This window comes from Octopus bimaculoides, unplaced genomic scaffold (genome assembly GCF_046866305.1).
Source record: "Octopus bimaculoides isolate indiv1 unplaced genomic scaffold, ASM4686630v1 contig69, whole genome shotgun sequence".
NCBI classification, from domain to species: Eukaryota; Metazoa; Mollusca; class Cephalopoda; order Octopoda; family Octopodidae; genus Octopus; species Octopus bimaculoides.
In genome coordinates, this window is record NW_028315319.1 from 135,001 (window position 1) to 149,925 (window position 14,925).

At 41.7% G+C, this 14,925-nt stretch overlaps 1 long non-coding RNA gene across 1 annotated transcript in view; it reads right to left on the bottom strand.

The window, feature by feature from the left end:
• The window catches only part of LOC149129302 (uncharacterized), a 28,898-nt gene extending 19,315 nt beyond the window's left edge, over window positions 1-9,583 (bottom strand). The window contains exon 1 of the long non-coding RNA XR_016240048.1: window positions 9,484-9,583. This is a non-coding gene — a long non-coding RNA (uncharacterized LOC149129302). The remainder of the gene's footprint in view (window positions 1-9,483) is intronic.
• Window positions 9,584-14,925: the final 5,342 nt, after the last annotated feature.

Here is a 14,925-nt window from a genome sequence, read left to right on the forward strand (position 1 = left end):
AGCCAGTCCAGGGGCACTGGCAACGATCTCGCTCGAAAATCCTACAGGAGCCAGTCAGGCGGTACTGGCAACGGCCACGCTCAAAATGGTGCATCTCATGTGCCACCCGCACAAGAACCAGTCCAGGGGCACTGGCAACGATCTTACTTGGCTTGCCGGGTCTTCTCACGCACAGCCCATTTCCAAAGGTCTCGGTCCGTAGTCATCGCCTCGGTGAGGCCCAATGTACGAAGGTCTTGCCTCACCACCTCAGCCCAGGTCTTCCTGGGCCTACCTCTTCCACGGGTTCCCTCAACTGTTAGGGTGTGGCACTTTTTCACGCAGCTATCCTCCTCCATTCTCACCACATGTCCATACCAGCGCAATCGTCTCTCTTGCACGCCACAACTGATGCTTCTAATGTTCAGCTTTTCTCTCAAGATACTTACACTCTGACGGGTATTCACATTGACATTACACATCCAACGGAGCATACTGGCTTCATTCCTTGCGAGCTTACGTATGTCCTCAGCAGTTACAGCCCATGTTTCACTGCCATGTAGCATGGTTGTTCGTACGCATGCGTCATACAGTCTGCCTTTTACTCTGAGTGAGAGTCCCTTTGTCGCCAGCAGGGGTAAGAGCTCTCTAAACTTTGCCCAGGCTATTCTTATTCTAGCAGCTACACTTTCAGCGCACCCACCCCCACTACTAACTTGGTCGCCCAGATAGCGGAAGCTATCGACTACCTCTAGTTTTTCACCCTGGAATGAGATAGAAGTTGTTTCCTGTTTGTTTGCAGTCTTTATTGCACCTGAACATCTGCCACAAACAAAAACTAACTTGCTAGTTAACCTGCCTTTGATGTTGCTGCACCTCTTATGTGTCCATAGCTTGCACCGGGTACATCTTATAGAGTTAATACCTACTCCTTTTCTACATACTGAGCAGGGCCATCTACCTGAAGGGGTTTGTGTTTTATCTACCTTCCTACTTATTAGGATTTTGGTTTTAGCTAGGTTGACTCTAAGGCCCTTCAATTCTAGACCTTGCTTCCACACCTGAAACTTCTCTTCTAGTTCTGATAGTGACTGCGCAATTAATGCAAGGTCATCAGCATAGAGGAGCTCCCAGGGGCAACCTGTCTTGAATTCTTCTGTGATCGCCTGGAGGACTATGATAAATAGGAGGGGGCTGAGGACGGAACCTTGGTGGACCCCTACCGCTACCCGGAATTCATTGCTGTACTCATTTCCAACCCTCACCTTACTGGCAGCATCACTGTACATGGCTCGCACAGCTCTCACTAACCATTCTTCTATCCCAAGTTTCCTCATTGACCACCAGATAAGGGATCGGGGGACCCTGTCAAAGGCTTTCTCCATGTCAACGAAAGCCAGGTACAGAGGTTTATCCTTAGCTAGGTATTTCTCCTGCAACTGTCTCACTAGAAATAAGGCATCAGTAGTGCTTTTACCTGGCACGAACCCAAACTGCATCTCATCTAAATTGATTCGCTCCCTAATTAGTTGGGCTATGACCCTCTCTGTAACTTTCATAACCTGATCTAACAGCTTGATGCCTCTGTAATTATTTGTATCTAAAGCGTCCCCTTTACCTTTGTAGCAGTTGACTATGATGCTGCTACACCAGTCATAGGGTATGACTCCTTCGTGTATCACCTGGTTCGTAATACGGGTGACTAGGCTATAGCCAACACTGCCAGATATTTTGAGCATCTCTGCAGTGATTCCTGATGGGCCGGGGGCTTTCCCGGTCTTCATACTCTTAATTGCTTTATCTACCCTGGTACTATCAACTCGGATAGCTGGTCCCTCTGTTGGGTCGACATAAGGCAGGCTCTCTTTCTCCCATTCATTCTCTTTATTAAGCAATCTATCGTAGTGGCATCTCCAGACCTCTTTCTTTGCATCCTCATTTAATGCAAGCGTACCATCATCCATGCGAACACATTTCTCTCCTACAACATCACTATTCTCTCTCCTACACTGTCTTGCAACACGAAATACCTCGAGTCTTTGGTCCTCACGGCGCAGAACACTGGCTAAATAAACCTGTCGCCTAGCCTCCCTTCTGGCACATTGGTACAATTCCCTGCTACCACCGTTCTTCCAGTCCTTCCAAGCCTGTTTCTTTTGTCTAATAGCCCTGTCTACCTCCTTGTTCCACCACCACGTTACTCTGGGTTGGGAGGGGACCTTACACCACCCACAAATCTGGTCGGTGGCTTTCAACAGGTTGTCCCGCAGAAATCTCCAATTGTCTTCCACGTTGTATGATGCTATATCCCCTTCTATTTCGTTAAATGCTTCAAGTAACTTGTCTCTAAGTCTCTGTCCGTTTGCAGGGTCTTTAAGCTTCCACACCCTTCTTCTCCAAGCCTGTCTAATTTTGGGCACCCATTTTGCCTTGATCCCAAAGTCGCTAACTACTAATCTATGTTGTGGGGTACATTCTTCGCCAGGGTAGGTTTTGGCATTTATAAGCCGCCCTCTTTCCCTATTTCTGGCGAGGATGTAGTCGATTTGGCTAGAGTGTCTGCCGGAGCGGTAGGTGACTAGGTGACTGGCAGGTTTCCTGAAGTTGGTATTGCAGACCATAAGATTGGTTGCATCACAGAACTCCAGCAGTCTGGTTCCCTCCTCGTTGCGGGAACCGAAGCCATAGCCTCCATGTATGCCATGGAAGCCCCCAGCACGACGTCCGACATGACCGTTGAAGTCTCCAGCCACAAAGAGAAGGTCCCTGTCACTCGTCGACGAGGTAGTTTGCAAGAGGGTGTCATAGAATTGGTCTTTCAGACCATCTGGTAGCCCAGGTTGAGGTGCATAGGCTGAGATGACAGTAGCTAATCTATGATGAAGCACTAGTCTGATCTTAAGTACTCTGTCACTTACTCTAACGACCTCGATTACCTTATCCACCCATTTCTCCGCTAGAAGTATTCCTACGCCCCCGACCCCGTCAGTGTTCCCTGCCCAGAAAATCTTGTACCTGTGTTCTTTGCCTGTGAGGAACCTTGCAGAACCTCCTCTCCATCTTACTTCCTGGATGCAGCACATATCTACGCATCTCCGTTCAAGCATCTCAACAATTTCACCAGATCTACCTTTCAGCGTGCCGACGTTGAGAGTGCCAATCCTAACAGTATGGGTGTTGGGGGTGTGGGCCTGTAGCCTGGGAAGGGGAAAAGCAGTGTCGTGTACCTGAAAAGAAAACTTGCAATTGGAAAAATTCATAAGCAAAACAGTACCTACAACCTGCAAACATTTCTCAACCTTAATGCGCTACCCAAAGGTAGGGGAGAGGATGGCCAAGGCCACTAGATGGGTTCCGGGAGACAGCCGAGGTTGACAGGATGGCAGAGGAATGAACTTCCGGTGGAGGGGGCGGGATGACAGAGGAATGAACTTCCGGTGGAGGGGGTGGGATGACAGAGAAATGAACTTCCGGTGGAGGGGGTGGGATGACAGAGGAATGAACTTCCGGTGGAGGGGGTGGGATGACAGAGGAATGAACTTCCGGTGGAGGGGGTGGGATGACAGAGGAATGAACTTCCGGTGGAGGGGGTGGGATGACAGAGGAATGAACTTCCGGTGGAGGGGGTGGGATGACAGAGGAATGAACTTCCGGTGGAGGGGGTGGGAGGGCGGGTTACCGCCAGCGAGTAGATAGGGCTCTTAATTGTAGATTTTAAATATTTGAGAGACAACAATGCATAAATCGTAATTTTTAAAAGAGCAATGAATTCTGGGTGATTAGAATATAACGTAGCATGAATTTAGGAAGCTTAGAAAATGAATAAGCATGAATTTAAGACAACAACTAAATTCAATTGAGTTTCATGGAGAGAAACAAGATAAATAATAGGGGGCAACTAAAGCGCGAAGGTATTTATGAGATGTTTGAGGCCGTAAATAAATAAAAAATCTCTATCTTATCTGCATCTTGAGATTTCGTCGTAGTATGCCAGCGAGATAATTTAGAATGGGTTTCTCATTTATATATAGCCAGAACCTGAAGACCTTAAGGAAAAAACTACGAAAGAGAGAGAGAGGATGGAGGGGTAGACAGAGGCATGGCGGGAGAAAAGATCATCATCATCATCATCATATATATATAGAAAGAGAGAGAGAGAGAGGGGGGGGGACCAGTCAAGCAGCACATCACGCTGTAATTCTTGGGCTGAGAAATCAACACTTAAAAGCCATAATTTTAAGGAGCGATAAGAATTTTTGAATAAAGGAAAATGGGTAGTGGTGGGTAGGTACCGCCAGCGAGTAGATAGGGCTCTTAATTGTAGATTTTAAATATTTGAGAGACAACAATGCATAAATCGTAATTTTTAAAAGAGCAATGAATTCTGGGTGATTAGAATATAACGTAGCATGAATTTAGGAAGCTTAGAAAATGAATAAGCATGAATTTAAGACAACAACTGAATTCAATTGAGTTTCATGGAGAGAAACAAGATAAATAATAGGGGGCAACTAAAGCGCGAAGGTATTTATGAGATGTTTGAGGCCGTAAATAAATAAAAAATCTCTATCTTATCTGCATCTTGAGATTTCGTCGTAGTATGTCAGCGAGATAATTTAGAATGGGTTTCTCATTTATATATAGCCAGAACCTGAAGACCTTAAGGAAAAAACTACGAAAGAGAGAGAGAGAGGATGGAGGGGTAGACAGAGGCATGGCGGGAGAAAAGATCATCATCATCATCATCATATATATATAGAAAGAGAGAGAGAGAGAGGGGGGGGACCAGTCAAGCAGCACATCACGCTGTAATTCTTGGGCTGAGAAATCAACACTTAAAAGCCATAATTTTAAGGAGCGATAAGAATTTTTGAATAAAGGAAAATGGGTAGTGGTGGGTAGGTACCGCCAGCGAGTAGATAGGGCTCTTAATTGTAGATTTTAAATATTTGAGAGACAACAATGCATAAATCGTAATTTTTAAAAGAGCAATGAATTCTGGGTGATTAGAATATAACGTAGCATGAATTTAGGAAGCTTAGAAAATGAATAAGCATGAATTTAAGACAACAACTGAATTCAATTGAGTTTCATGGAGAGAAACAAGATAAATAATAGGGGGCAACTAAAGCGCGAAGGTATTTATGAGATGTTTGAGGCCGTAAATAAATAAAAAATCTCTATCTTATCTGCATCTTGAGATTTCGTCGTAGTATGTCAGCGAGATAATTTAGAATGGGTTTCTCATTTATATATAGCCAGAACCTGAAGACCTTAAGGAAAAAACTACGAAAGAGAGAGAGAGAGGATGGAGGGGTAGACAGAGGCATGGCGGGAGAAAAGATCATCATCATCATCATCATATATATATAGAAAGAGAGAGAGAGAGAGGGGGGGGGACCAGTCAAGCAGCACATCACGCTGTAATTCTTGGGCTGAGAAATCAACACTTAAAAGCCATAATTTTAAGGAGCGATAAGAATTTTTGAATAAAGGAAAATGGGTAGTGGTGGGTAGGTACCGCCAGCGAGTACTAAATGAGGTTGCACTAAATGAGGTTGCAAAGAAAGAGGTCTGGAGATGCCACTACGATATATATATTACGGAGATGTACTTGCATAGCAAGTGACGTGATCTAAGATCGTGTGCTGGAACGAAAACAATTGCAGCGTGGAAGCTGTTTATAAGCCATTTAAAATAACACAGAAAGACCATTAGATTCACTTCAACATTTAAATTTAATTTGTCAATATATTTTCATCGCTTTGAAACTGCGACCTGTTCACTGACAAAATTCTGTGCTGCACAAAATTTTGTGCAGCACAGAATTTTGTCAGTGAACAGGTCGCGGTTTCAAAGCAATGAAAATATTTTGAAAAATTAAATTTAAATGTTGAAGTGAATCTAACGGTCTTTGTGTGTTATTTTAAATGGCTTATAAACACCTTCCCCGCTGCAATTGTATATATATATATATATATATATTTATATACATACACACATATATATATGTGGAAGACAATTGGAGATTTCTGCGGGACAACTTGTTGAGAGCCACAGACCAGATCTGTGGCTGGTGTAAAGTCCCCTCTCGACCCAGAGTAACGTGGTGGTGGAACAAGGATGTAGACGGGGCTATTAGACAAAAGAAACAGGCTTGGAAGGACTGGAAGAACGGTGGTAGCAGGGAATTGTACCAATCTGCCAGAAGGGAAGCTAGGCGACAGGTTTATTTAGCCAGAGGGGAAGCAGATAAGAAAAGATTTGCCAATGTTCTGCGCCGTGAGGACCAAAGACTCGAGGTGTTTCGTGTTGCAAGACAGTGTAGGAGAGGGAATAGTGATGTTGTAGGAGAGAAATGTGTTCGCATGGATGATGGTACGCTTGCACTAAATGAGGTTGCAAAGAAAGAGGTCTGGAGATGCCACTACGATAGATTGCTTAATAAAGAGAATGAATGGGAGAAAGAGAGCCTGCGGTATGTCGACCCAACAGAGGGACCAGCTATCCGAGTTGACAGTACCAGGGTAGATAAAGCAATTAAGAGTATGAAGACGGAAAGCCCCCGGCCCATCAGGAATCACAGCAGAGATGCTCAAAATATCTGGCAGTGTTGGCTACAACCTAGTCACCCGTATTACGAATCAGGTGATACACGAAGGAGTCATACCCAATGACTGGTGTAGCAGCACCATAGTAAACTGCTACAAAGGTAAAGGTGACGCTTTAGATACTAATAATTACAGAGGCATCAAGCTGTTAGATCAGGTTATGAAAGTTACGGGGAGGGTCATAGCCCAACTAATTAGGGAGTGAATCAATTTAGATGAGATGCAGTTTGGGTTCGTGCCAGGTAAAAGCACCGCTGATGCCATATTTCTAGTGAGACAGCTGCAGGAGAAATATCTAGCCAAGGATAAACCTCTGTACCTGGCCTTCATTGACATGGAGAAAGCCTTTGACAGGGTCCCCCCGATCCCTTATCTGGTAGTCAATGAGGAAACTTGGGATAGAAGAATGGTTTGTGAGAGCTGTGTGAGCCATGTACAGAGATGCTGTCAGTAAGGTGAAGGTTGGCAGAGAGTACAGTAATGAATTCCGGGTAGAGGTAGGGGTCCACCAAGGTTCCGTCCTCAGCCCCCTCCTATTTATCATAGTCCTCCAGGCGATCACAGAAGAATTCAAGACAGGTTGCCCCTGGGAGCTCCTCTATGCTGATGACCTTGCACTAATTGCGCAGTCACTATCAGAACTAGAAGAGAAGTTTAAGGTGTGGAAGCAAGGACTAGAATCGAAGGGCCTTAGAGTCAACCTAGCAAAAACCAAAATCCTAATAAGTAGGAAGGTAGGTAAAACACAAACCCCTTCAGGTAGATGGCCCTGCTCAGTATGCAGTAAAGGAGTAGGTAGTAACTATATAAGATGTACCCGGTGCAAGCTATGGACACATAAGAGGTGCAGCAATATCAAAGGCAGATTAACTACAAAGTTAGTTTTTGTATGTGGCAGATGTTCAGGTGCAATAAAGACTGTAAACAAACAGGAAACAACTTCTATCTCATTCCAGGGTGAAAAACTAGAGGTAGTCGATAGCTTCCGCTATCTGGGTGACCAAGTTAGTAGTGGGGGTGGGTGCGCTGAAAGTGTAACTGCTAGAATTAGCCTGGGCCAAGTTTAGAGAGCTCTTACCTCTGCTGGCGACAAAGGGACTCTCACTCAGAGTAAAAGGCAGACTGTATGACGCATGTGTACGAACAGCCATGCTACATGGCAGTGAAACATGGGCTGTGACTGCTGAGGACATGCGTAATCTCGCAAAGAATGAAGCCAGTATGCTCCGTTGGATGTGTAATGTAAATGTGCATACCCGTCAGAGTGTAAGTATCTTGAGAGAAAAGCTGAACATAAGAAGCATCAGTAGTGGTGTGCAAGAGAGACGATTGCGCTGGTTTGGACATGTGGTAAGAATGAATGAGGATAGCTGCGTGAAAAAGTGCCACACCCTAACAGTTGAGGGAACCCGTGGAAGAGGTAGGCCCAGGAAGACCTGGGCTGAGGTGGTGAGGCAAGACCTTCGAACATTGGGCCTCACCGAGGCGATGACTACTGACCGAGACCTTTGGAAATGTGCTGTGCATGAGAAGACCCAGCAAGCCAAGTGAGATCGTTGCCAGGGCCCCTGGACTGGCTCTTGTGTGGGTGGCACATAAGATGTACCATCCTGAGCGTGACCGTTGCCAGTACCGCCTGACTGGTCTTGTAGGGTTTTCGAGCGTGATCGTTGCCAGTGCCCCTGGACTGGCTCTTGTGCGGGTGGCACATAAAAGACACCATTTCGAGCGTGGCCGTTTTCGTGCGGGTGACACGTAAAAGCACCCACTACACTCTCTGAGTGGTTGGCGTTAGGAAGGGCATCCAGCTGTAGAAACTCTGCCAAATTAGATTGGAGCCTGGTGTAGCCATCCGGTTGCACCAGTCCTCAGTCAAATCGTCCAACCCATGCTAGCATGGAGAGCGGACGTTTAAACGATGATGATGATGATACACACACATATATATATATATATGTATGAATGTATGTATTTGTGTGTTTGTGTTTGTGTTTGTCCTCCACCAATGCTTGACAACCGATGCTGGTGTGTTTACGTCCCCATAAATTAGTAGTTTGGCAAAAGAGACCGATAGAATAAGTACTAGGCTTACAAAGAATAAGTCCTGGGGTCAATTTGTACTACTAAAAGCAGTGCTCCAGCATGGCTGCAGTCAAATGACTGAAACATGTAAAAGAAATAAAAGAAAAATACTCAATTTAATAAGTTACGAGACTGCAACAGCAATAACATCAACAAAAACTGTAGGATTTCAAATGCAGTCGTCCTTTCATCTCGCAGTTGTGTGAAGGCAATGCCTTTTTGGATAAAAAATGAGGTGAAGGTGTGGCTGAGTGGTAAGAAGATTACTTCCTAACCACATGTTCCTGGGTTCAATCCCACTGTGTAGCTTCTTTGGCAGGTGTCTCCTACCATTACTTTCAGCTGAACAATATTTTGTGAGTGGATTCGATTGGTGGAAAATGAAACAAGCTCATTTATACATGCTTTATTTTTATATTTTATCTTTTTACTTGTTTGCAGTCATTAGACTATGGCCATGCTGGGGTAACACCTTGAAGAATCTTTTGCCGGATGAATCAACCCTCGTACTTATTTTTTTGTTAAGCCTTGTACTTATACTATTGGGCTGAACCGCTAAGTTACAGGGATGTAAGCATACCAACACTAGTTATCAAGTAAAGGCAGTAGACAAAAACACACACATAAATCAATATATAAATATATACCTATATATTTATCATCATCATCATCGTTTAACGTCTGCTTTCCATGTTGTTTTGATCGTCTTTGTGGTGTGTGTGTGTGTGAAAATACACATATGGAAAAATACATATACATATACATATTCTCATACATATTCTTTGACAATCAAAATTGAGAAGGAACTGACCTGGCCTTTTTCTCTTGTGTATATTGAAGGAATGTTTTACTGTCTTAAGAGACAGTATGACTGGCTAGCTGGGGTAGGAGGGAAGAAGAGTTAAAGAAGATTTTTTTATTTTTGGTTGGTCTGTGACAGTCTGTCATGGTTCACTGGTTTTTGGGACTGGTTTTGTGCACATCTCTATGTGTGTATATATGTGTGTTTGTGTCCGTGTGTGTGTGTGTGTGTGTGTGTGTGTGTGTGTGCCGTTTTTATTGGTCCCAGAGTTTATTGTGGAATGTGTATATGAGTGTGTGTTTGAGTGTTTTTTGTGTCGGTGGGGATGTTAGGTGTGTGTACGTGAGACTGTGCGTATATCTCTTTGTCTGAGTGTGTATGTGTTGTTTTGATCGTCTTTGTGGTGTGTGTGTGTGTGAGAGCAACCGTATGTATGTGTGAGGGTGTGTACGTATGTGTGCATATGTGTGTGTATGTATGTGTGCATCTGTGTGTGCGTGGGAGTGTTTTGTGGGAGTGTGGGAGTGTGTGTGTGTCTCTCTGTCTGAGTGGGTGTGTTGTTTTAAATACCTTGTGGTGTGTTGTGTGTGTGTGTGTAAGCAAACGTATGTGTGTGATGGTTCATATGTATGTGTATGCCTATGTCTGTATGTGTGCGTGTGTGGCATGTGTATATGAGTATGTGTGTGTTTTTTTTTATCTATGGTAGGATGGTGTGTGTATGTGTGTGCACGTTTGTGTGAGTGTGTATGTGTGTGATTAATATTTGTTAGGGTGTTGTGTGTGCGCATGTGTGTGTATGTGTATATGTGTTTGTTCGTGTGTGTGCGTGAGTGCGTTTGTGAGTGCGTGTGTATGTGTGTTTGTGTGTTTTTTTGTGTCGGTGGGGATGTTAGGTGTGTGTACGTGAGACTGTGCGTATATCTATTTTTCTGAGTATGTATGTGTTGTTTTAATCATCCTTGTGATGTGTGTGTGTGAGAGAGAGCGCAACCGTATGTATGTGTGAGGGTGTGTACATATGTGTGCGTCTGTGTGTGTATGTATGTGTGCATCTGTGTGCATCTGTGTGTGTGCGTGGGAGTGTTTTGTGTGAATGTGGGAGTGTGTGTATACGTGAGTGTGTGTGTGTCTCTCTCTGTGTCTGAGTGAGTGTGTTGTTTTAAATACCCATTGTGGTGTGTGTGTGTGTGTGTGTGTGTGTAAGCAACCGTATGTGTGTATGATGGTTCATATGTATGATACAGGTGGAAGTGGACTTTTTGCAAGCTTCAGAAATAGTTTTGCTCTTGTGGATTTTTGGGAGTCCATAGAGGTTGCTTGTTTTGCAATTAAAGTTTGTTAGGTAGTCGCATTCCTTTGTTGTTAAGTTGTTTCGATGTTGGCAAATGAGTGTGTGTAATTTGGTCATTGTTCTTGTTTGTTGGTAGTTGACTACTCTTTCATAGTACGTAGTGTCTTGTAAGAGTTGAGATACAGAGTTTTTGTATTGTTCTGTATCCATAATGACGACAGTGCTACCCTTATATATATAAATATACCCCTTAATAGGTTTATACCAAACTTATGCATATAACAATACTCTATCTACTGTAATGTTCTGTATACTTAACAACTAATAATACATTGGTATATCTTTTTTCTGCCCCTGACAAGATTCTGCTTTATAAAATGATTTAATTATTAACAATTATAATCTTTAAAGTATGAATCGAAACGGCTGTTAGAGATCATGTTTATTTTTGAAGTCAATAAATATACTTATTCATTGATGTATCTCCATTTTCTTATTTTTCTTATATATATATCTTCTTCATCATCATCATCATCATCATCATTTAACGTCCGCTTTCCATGCTGGCTTGGGTTGGACGGTTTGACTGAGGACTGGTGAGCCAGAGGCTGCACCAGGCTCAATCTGTTCTGGCAAAGTTTCTACAGCTGGATGCCCTTCCTAACGCCAACTACTCCAAGAGTGTAGTGGGTACTTTTACGTGCCACCAGCACAAGGGCCAGTCAGGCGGTACTGGCAACAACCACACACAAAAGGTGTATTTTACATGCTTCCTGCGTGGGAGCCAGTCTGGTGGCACTGGCAACAACCATGCTTGAATGTTGTTTTTCACGTGCCAGTGGCACATGGGCCGGTAAGGCGATGGTGGGGCTGAACCTGAAACTATGTGGTAGGGAAGCAAGCTTCTTACCACATAGTCACGTTGGCACCTATATATATATGCTTATATATGACTTTTTAAAATTTATTCTTTGTAAGTCAATTTATTACTTATAAGAGAAATGTAAAAACCACTGGTGCTGGTGCCACATAAAAATCACTGGTGATGGTGCCATGTAAACAGCACTTTGTAAAGTGGTTGGCATTATGAAGGGCATCCAGCTGTAGAAACCAAGCAAAAGCAAGCTATGGAACCTGGTGTGGCCCCTGGTCTTACCAGTTCTAATCAAGCTGTCCAACCCATGCCAGCTTTGAAAACAGACCTTAAATGTTATTGATGATGATGATGATGAAGTTAAATTTTGCCTTATGGCAAGTAATACAACAGGCCCGGCAGGACATATTGGGAAAATTATTTCATGTAAAAAATCAAAAGCTGTGGCACTATTTGTGTTAGATTTAAAACTGAAGATGCAGCCAAAACAAAGGCTGAAGTAGTCTGACATTTCAATGAAGCACAGGAGTCCCAGTAAGAGACAGTTGACATGATGTAGACCCACAACTTTTGTGTCACAATAGGGAAGAGTATGCTTTATCGTTTATATTTTATCTTTTTACTTGTTTGCAGTCATTAGACTGTGACCATGCTGGGGCTACACCTTGAAGCATTTTTTGCCGAATGAATCAACCCTTGTACTTATACTATTGGGCTGAATTGCTAAGTTACAGGGACGTAACCTGGTACTTATTCTATTGGAGTCTTTTGCTGAACTGTTAAGTTATGAGGATGTTAACACACCCACACCGATTGTCAAGTGGTGATGAAAGACACACAGACACAAAGAGACACATGCATGCATACACACGCATGCACACACACACAGACACACACATACACACACATACACACACATACATGACGAGCTTTCAGTTTCTATCTACTGAATCCACTCACAAGGCTTTGATTGGCCTGATGCAATAGTAGAAGACACTTGCCCAAGGTGCCATGCAGTGGGACTGAACCTGGGATCATGGAGTTAGGGAAAAAATATCATGGAAAAAGAAAACTCAACAGAAAACAATGAAAATAGGTGAATGAGAAGAGAATGTGTGTTTGAAAAAATATCAAAGAAAATAAACAAATCAATATCAAAGAGAAATATCAAAGAAAATAATCAGATCAATATCAAAGAAAATAAGCAGCAAAAATAAACTAAGATTTTCTGTTCTTCAAAAGTCAAAGAAACTTGACGAACAGTTCGGCAAAAGAGACCAGTCGGAAAAGTAGCAGACTTTAAAAAAATAAATATTGGGGTTGATACATTTGCTTAAAAATATTTCAAGTTAGTGCCCCAGCATGGTCACAGTCTGACGACAGAAACAAATAAAAGATAAAAGATAAAGTTACACATTTCTGGTGCCACAGACTTTCTGAACAAGTTAGAAAGATGCCAAATAGCAAGATTCAGAATATAAACAACATCCAAAAGATAGATTATTAATAAAATGTAAATTCTGAGCAAGCTGGCAGAATTGTTAGCCCAGCAAGCAAAATGCTTCATAACGTTTCATCTGTCATTACGTTCTCAGTTCTAATTCTGACCAGGCTGACTTTTCCTTTTATCCTTTTGGTGCAGATAAAATAATTACCAGTCGAACACAGGGGGCGATGTAATCAAGTTACCCACTATAACAAAATTACTGGCCTTGTACCAAAATGTGAAAGTGATATTATACTGAACGTAGGAGATATTACCATCAAGATGTTGGATAGTTTTTAACAAATGTCTGAAGAAAATAGCTCATTGGTGCATTCAGTTGCATTTAAATACTATTTTGGAAATGGTTAAGTAACTGAAGTTGTAAAGTACTTTAACTCAACCAATGTGGTAATCTTCCATGCTTTATTTCTTTAACCCTTTAGCATTCAAACCAAATATTCTACCTGTTTCATATTCAAACTGGTTATATCTGGCCTCTCACACCTTCTATACAATTTCATTCTCGAAATAAACACTCACAAATTCAAAATCTGAAAGTTAAGAAATAATGTATGACTAATTCAAAACAATGTGAATAAATAAGCAGTGTGCTTGACAGAGCAATCTGAATGTTAAAGGGTTAAATTATACCTTGTTTTAATTATTTTGGTCTTCATTGTACGTTTTTATTTATTTATTTTCATGCAAATATATGTGAGTCTGTCACATACTTTTGCATTTGCATATGCATGTGTGTGTATATATATGTGTGTGTGTGTGTGTGTACATATATGTGTGTGTATATATGTATATATATGTATATATATATATATATATATATATATATATGTATGTATGTATATGTATATATATATATATATATATATATATATATATATATATATATATATATATGTATGTATGTATGTATGTATATGTATATATATATATATATATATATATATATATATATATATATATATATATATATATATGGAGACCTATGTGTGCCTTTAACATTTTTAGTATGTCTGTCAATATATCGTTTCACATCTCTTACACTCTCCCTTCATACCTTGTCAATGTGGTTTTTCACATTCCAAGTTGACTTTCTTTTCTTTTTAGCCCCCCCGGAGCAAAAGTTTTGTATTTTTTTTTTTGTATCTATTTTAGCTTTGGTAGCTAATGAAAAAAAAACAAATAATTATCATATCTAATTATATCTAATATATTCAGCTTGTTGCTAGAGGTGCCATCATCATCATCATCATCATCATCATCACCACAATGATGGCAATGACTATATATTATTATTATTATTATTATTATTATTATTATTATTATTATTATTATTATCATTATTATTGAGTGAGAGAGAGCAGTGCATGTCATCAAAGTGATGCTGGGATAAAATATACGAAGCCCAATATACCCATCATGACTACCTGTCTGATAAGGGTACACCGGGCACATGCATCACAACAATATGTACGCGATGCGGTGATCTCGTATCAACATAAACAGCACATGACCTTGCAGGTTGGGGCCTAGTTAGAATTTTCTCCAGATTGAGTAGCCCATCCCACTCAAAAAGGTCTCTGAATAAGGTTTGTTTAAGGATGATGAACAAAACGCTCATGTTTCCAAAGATGAATTATTCAAGCCCCAAAGAATTCCTCTCAACACATGGCTATGATGCTCCCCAACTACTTCTGCTCATGATCAGAGATGCACATATCACCAACCACCAAGGGACATGCTCAACTGGTTAGGGTCAAACAACTGACAAGCAAATCT